Source organism: Mus caroli, unplaced genomic scaffold (genome assembly GCF_978045245.1).
Source record: "Mus caroli unplaced genomic scaffold, Mus_caroli_1 scaffold_6, whole genome shotgun sequence".
Classification (NCBI taxonomy): Eukaryota; Metazoa; Chordata; class Mammalia; order Rodentia; family Muridae; genus Mus; species Mus caroli.
In genome coordinates this window covers 77,419,581-77,426,381 of record NW_028227261.1, presented here as the reverse complement: position 1 = coordinate 77,426,381, position 6,801 = coordinate 77,419,581, and the positions used below count along the sequence as shown (strand labels likewise).

The following is a 6,801-nucleotide window of genomic DNA, read 5'->3' as shown; positions in this document are numbered from 1 at the left end:
GAGCTATTTATGAACTTTACCATGCTAAACACAAGTTTTAAAGTAACAAGAAAAACAAAACTCTGCCAAACAAACAAACAAACAAACAAGCAAAAACATTTCTTTTCTATTAGGAAACTACATCATTATCATTATTCCATTTCAGTGTTATATGTGCTCCACTGTTCCTCTGAGCTCAGAATTCTGCATCACAGAACTCAGGCACCAGAAATATAAATTAGCATCACCATGTACATGGGAAAAAATAACATGCAAAAGAAACAAGTTTGGGTTGGGTTGTGACCAACCTATGGATACCAGGAATTGTTCTCCTTCAGTTCCCTTAGCAGTGGCAACATTTGTAGTACATGCTTTGAAAACCCTGGCTATTATCCATTTTAAACCTTGTTATTAACTTTAGAGTTCTCATGGAAAAAAAATGTTCTTGGATCTATTGTTTACTCTTCCTAATTCCTGTGTTGATTGGAATGAACAATTAGGTAGAAGAGTCACCCACTGAGGGAGTCTGTCTGTGGGTTGTACTGAAAATATTTGCCGAACAGAACTATTAGTTGTAATGCCATCCTTGACCTTTTCTGGTCCCTTTATCTGGGACATAAATAGTATGCCCTTTATAATGAATGTCACAGGTAAGAATAAAGGAGAAAAACCCATATGAAGCCAATGTACATGCCAAAATCTCCAAGGCAATTCTAGACCTAATATGCTCAAACATCGCATTCCATAACCAACCAACCAAACAGACACCTTTAAGGCAGAGATGTACCTTTGACATTTTAATAGCAAGAAATTGGTGAATTATGACTAGATATAAATTACAAATGAAATGTGACAGGACTAGAAAAAATGTAAAACACTTTTAGGTGACTGGAACTCAACATTTTATTTAGGTAAGAGTTAAATAACTCCAGCTAAGAAAAGGAATCAGGAAAGCAACAGAATCCCATTCAGATAGGAGGAGAACTGGATGTAATTTAGTTTAAGTAACTGTACTTTTAATCCTCTACATAGAGAAGAGCAGAGAAAACAAAATCCCTTTCTGTGGTCATAGCAATGATGTCTTTTACTAATACATGCGCATGTGTTAACATATATATTTTTAAACTACATTAAATATCTAAGAAAGCAAATTTAGAGAAAACCTAACATGCACAAAATGTCATGAAAGGGGGAAGTTTCTAGGTTACCAACCTAAATCTAAATTATTACTCTATTTATTGAAGGTTATGTGTTAGATTTATCTCAGAGCAGGATCACGACTAGGCATAAGGATAATACTAGAGGTCCCATTGTCTCAGCTGCCTTGGAGGATTCAGACGGGATTGGTAAGGCACCTCTGATACAACCATGACAGACGGGATAGAGTTACTATTTCAAATATTAAGAAACCCTTGGTGGGAACAACATGGGAAGACATCATGGGAAGCAGACTGAGAGAGAGCAAAGTAAACCTTCGAAATCATATGCAATGTCAAATCAGTGGCCTGTCCCTTAAAAAAAAAAAATGATGCACCCCAAGCAAAACGTAAAATGAACAAAAAGAAAAAAAGAGTACTTGAATGAAGGTGTGAATGGATTCATGGGATACTTGATACATAGCTCACAGATGCTTCACAATGGAGAGCTGATAGTTGCTAGACAGGAAATAAGTGAAGAAATTGCAGAGGCCATAAAGAAGGATAGCTGATGGGATACAAGACAGGTAAAAAGACAAGCAGCAAAGAAAATGACAATGATATATTTCCATAGTAGAAAACCTAGCCATGGAATTTCTGATTGCCCAGCTGCACTAGAAAGTCAAGACACGGGTATTGGTATTTGTTACCCCTGCTGGTCCATGAGGTCATGAAGTACAGAGGTAGCACAGACCCTGAGCATGGTAAATTTCATTTTGAAAAATGTTATGTCTGCTGAGAAATGGGACGCCTGTCTAGGTCCTGCTCTGATAATATCAAGGGATGCTATGCTGCTGGTGGCATCTGTAAATTCTTTGGCTCTGTGGGACATTTTAAGAAGATTGCCCTGAAAATCAGAACTCAGATGGGAGCATCACAGTTGATCACTGGACAAAAGGAATGAGTGCAGACTATGATGACCTTCTGGATGTGCCCCAACTGCAGACAGCTAAAACGAAAGTACCCAAAGTTGTTAACTTTTTATAAGAATTGATACTATTGTCAAGGTTATTTCCCAAAGTAGGCCTTTCATGGTTAGAGCTGGGCAGCTATGGAGGCAAGCCTGTGTTATAAACACCACTCTGACCTTGGTGGGGGCAAGTTGCCTGCAATCTGACTATCAAGGAGTACAGTGTGATTAATTGTACTCTCTAGACTTGTATGTGTATATCTGTGTCAGTCTATCTTTCCATCTGTCTGTCAGTATTTGACACAGATTCTATGTAGCTTCTCTGTGTGTGTCTGCACTTGAGACAGACTTCTGGGTAGCCCAGGTTGGATTCAAACTACTAAACCTGCCTCAGTGTCTGGAGTACTGAGATTACAGGCAAAGTTGGAATTTAAACATAACTAAGTGCCTGTATATTGATTGTGGCAGCCATCTCTATAAATGTAAATTATCAATCAAAATTGACCCCTAAGCAAAGCACAAACCTTTGAGTCTATGAATAAATATTTTGTTATATGCTATTAATTCAGAATATCAATTTATGATAATAGAAATTTACTTATATGTTGTAACACAAGTCTTAGTACCTTTTACTAATTTTTAATACTGAATAAAATTCTGTAGCAGTTTGTAAAAAAAATAAATACTAAAAAGAGAAGCATTTAAAGAACGTGTACTTTGGGAAAGAGATTAACTGGAATGTGTTACTCATGAATAACAGAGAAGGCACAACTAGTATTTCAACGTGCCAAGTCATTTATCTTGAGTCATCACTTCATAATATTTTGAAGTGGAAAAGAATTTGAGAATATAATACACAACTCCTCCCCTGAGAAGCAGCTTGTGACTGACAGACTGACCTAATTACCTTCATTCACTGTGGCTATATTTTTTAAATGTGATTCTGTTTTGTTTTTTGTTTTGTTTTGGGTTTTTTTGTTTTGTTTGTTTTTTGTTTTTTTGCTGTCATTAACAGTACTTGAATTGCTATCTACTAAAATGCAATTAAAACAAGCATGAAAATAGAGCACTGGTAACTGAGGCTTACATGCTGACATCAAAGACAATCAACTATGTAGGCATGTAAGAGACCAGAGTCCATCATTCAATCAGGGTAAGGGAAGAAGTGTTTACCTTGATTTGCATGTACAATTAAGAAGTTATGTCTATTCTTTATCCCCAAGCTATTTAATTTTCTTTTTTACTCATTTCATTCATTTTCTCTTCATTCCTAAGATAAGAAAAACGAAATTACGGAAAATGACTCACAGGATAAACACAGGTGGGGTGAATGATTAAAGCCCTGACTCTTAAGTCCTTCCTTCTTTGCCCAGGGGCAGGACTGTGAAGCTTGGCCACTCTTTGTCCTGACTGCTTCCTTTGCACATGCTCATTACTCATGTACTCCATGTTTTTGTTTCACTGAAACACCATTTTAGTGTCTCTCTGCCACTTGGTTTCATTTAAAGAGTGAGTTTCATTGATTTCCTTAGTTCTTTTTAATTGAAAAGCAGTGAACCCTCCTGCCTCAGCTTTGCAAAGGCCACGTTTTCTTAATCTACTTTTACACAATAGTTCATGTTTGCAATATAGTAATGTATTGAACTACCTTTGTCCTATTAAGAACCAGAATAATGGTGCGTTCTGGTGCAAAAGAATATTGCCTTGTACAGTGTTTAAATTAGGGTATCTATTGCTGCAGACACCATGACCAAAAATGAAGTTGGGGAGGAAAGGGTTTATTGGCTTACATTTTACACTCTAGTCCACCACTAAAGGAAAACAGGACAGAAACTCCAATAGGAAACATTAGGCAAGGGCTGATGTAGAGACCTTAGCAGTGTTACTGCTTTTACTGCCTTGCTTTCCATGGCTTGTTCAGCCTGCTTCCTTATAGAAATCAGGACCACCAGCCTAGGGCTGATACCACCCATCTCAGAAGGGCTGAGCTTTCTGCCTTCAAGCACTAATTTAAAAAAATAATATTAAAAAAAAAAAACCTGCTCTACAGCTAGGTCTTATGGACGTATTTTCCCAATTAAGGATTCCTCCTTTTCAATAATTCTAGCTTGTAATCAAGTTGTCATAAAACTATCCAGCATATTTGGCCACTTTTATTTTGTTTGCATATTTATTTATTAGATATGGAGATAATTACTTTCCCACACAGTTCAGGAATATTAATTGAGCAGCTCTTGGGATTTTCGTAAGCTCTATATTAGTTACATTTTTGTTGTTGTGGTTAAGACACCGTGACCCAGGCAGTTACTATAAGAAAGGATATATTTGACATACAGTTAGAGGGCTAAGAGTCCACTGTGACAGGGAAGCATCTCAGCAAGGGGCAGGAATGATAGTAGGAGCAGGAAGCCAAGGGCTCACATCTCCAAACTAAACATGAAAGATAGTTCAGGAACTGTTGTAATTTAAGACTTTTCATCTCAATGCCCACACTCAGTGACACACTTCCTCCAGCAAGACTGCCCTACCTAAACCTTCTCAAAAGAGAACAACTAATCTGAGACCATGTATTTACAAGCCCTAGATTGTAAAGGACATGTCTGTTTTGTTGCTGTTGTTTGGTTTTGGTTATAGTTTTATAAAGGACATGTCTTATTCCAACCACTGTACTCCATTCCCTGACCCCATAGGTTCATGATAATATTAAAAGATAAAATGCACATAGTCCAACTTCAAGAGTTACCATATTTTTTAAATTCTCAATACTATTTCAAAATCTGAAGTCTGTGAGATGTGAGGTAATTTCTTAAATTTAATCCAACTGTAAAATAAAATAGAAAATCATAAAATTCTAATGTATAGGGCAAAGAATATATGGTACTATTCCAAAAAGTTGGAATAGGGCATATTAAAGATGTTAAGGCTTAGATAAAATAGTAAGGCCTAGATGGGATGATAAGGCCTAGGTAAAAATGGTAAAATTTTAGTATATAAATAGAGTATTAAGGCTTAGGTAACTGTTACTTGTCTAGCCTGACATTTTGTGCTATTACTAATATTATAAAAACATTTCATATATATCTATATGTATATATGTGTGTGTGTGTGTGTGTATGTGTGTGTGTGTGTGTTGTTACTAAGAAACTTCCTTTTTTTAAATTTTATTTCTTTTTAATTAGGTATTTTCTTCATTTATATTTCCAGTGCTATCCCAAAAGTCCCCCATACACTCCCACCCCACTTCCCTACCCACACAATCCGAATACTTGGCCCTGGCATTCCCCTATTCTGAGGCACACAAAGTTTGCATGACCAATGGGCCTCTCTTTCCACTAATGGCCAACTAGGCCATCTTCTGATACATAAACAGCTAGAGACACTAGCTCTGGGGGTACTAATTAGTTCATATTATTAATCCACCTATAGGGTTACAGATCCCTTTAGCTCCTTGGGTACATTCTCTAGCTCCTCCATTGGGGGCCCTTTGATCCAACAAATAGCTAACTGTGAGTATCCACTTCTGTGTTTGCTAGGCCCAGGATTATCTCACAAGAGACAGCTATATCAGGATCCTTCCAGCAAAATCTTGCTAGTGTATGCAATGGTGTCAGCATTTGGAGGCTGATTATGGGATGGATACTGGGATATGGTAGTCTCTACATTGTCCGACCTTTTGTTTCAGCTCGAAACATTGTCTCTGTAACTCCTTCCATGGGTGTTTTGTTCCCAATTCTAAAAAGGGGCAAAGTGTCCACACTTTGGCCTTTGTTCTTCTTGAGTTTCATGAGTTAAAAAATTGTATCTTATATCTTGGTTATTCTAAGTATCTGGGCTAATACCCACTTATCAGTGAGTACATATCATGTGAGTTCTTTTGTGATTGGGTTACCTCACTCAGGATGGTGCTCTCCAGGTCCATCCATTTGCCTAGGAATTTCATAAACTCATTCTTTCTAATAGCTCAGAAGTACTCCATTGTGTAAATGTACCACATTTTGTGTATCCATTTCTCTGTTGAGGGACATCTGGGTTCTTTCTAGCTTCTGGCTATTATAAATAAGGCTGCTATGAACATAGTGGAGCATGTGACCTTCTTACAGTTTGGAACATCTTCTGGATATATGCCCAGGAGAGGTATTCTGGGATCCTCTGGTAGTACTATGTCCAATTTTCTGAGGAACTGCCAGACTGATTTCCAGAGTGGTTGTACAAATTTGCAATCCCACCAACAATGGAGGAGTGTTCCTCTTTCTCCACATCCTTCCCAGCATCTACTGTTACCTCAATTTTTGATCTTAGCCATTTTGACTGGGGTGAGGTGGAATCTCAGGGATGTTTTGATTTGCATTTCCCTGATGATTAAGGATGCTGAACATTATTTCAGGTGCTTCTCAGCCATTCGGTATTCCTCAGGTGAGAATTCTTTGTTAAGCTCTGCACCACATTTTTAATGGGGTTATATGATTTTTTGGAGTCCACCTTGTTGAGTTATTTATATATATATTGGATTTTAGTCCCCTATCTGATTTAAGATAGGTAAAGATCCTTTCCAAATCTGTTGGTGGCCTTTTTGTGTTATTGACGGTGTCTTTTGCCTTACAGAAGCTTTGCAATTTTATGAGTTCCTATTTGCCCATTCTCAATCTTACAGCAAAAGCCATGGCTGTTCTATTCAGGAATTTTTCCTTTGTGCCCAGGTCTTCGAGGCTTTTCCCC

At 37.5% G+C, this 6,801-nt stretch overlaps 1 pseudogene; it reads left to right on the top strand.

Annotated features, from left to right (window-relative positions):
• The first annotated feature begins 800 nt into the window (after positions 1-800).
• On the top strand, positions 801-2,162 carry LOC110292079 (zinc finger CCHC domain-containing protein 9-like; annotated as a pseudogene).
• The last annotated feature ends 4,639 nt before the right edge of the window (positions 2,163-6,801 follow it).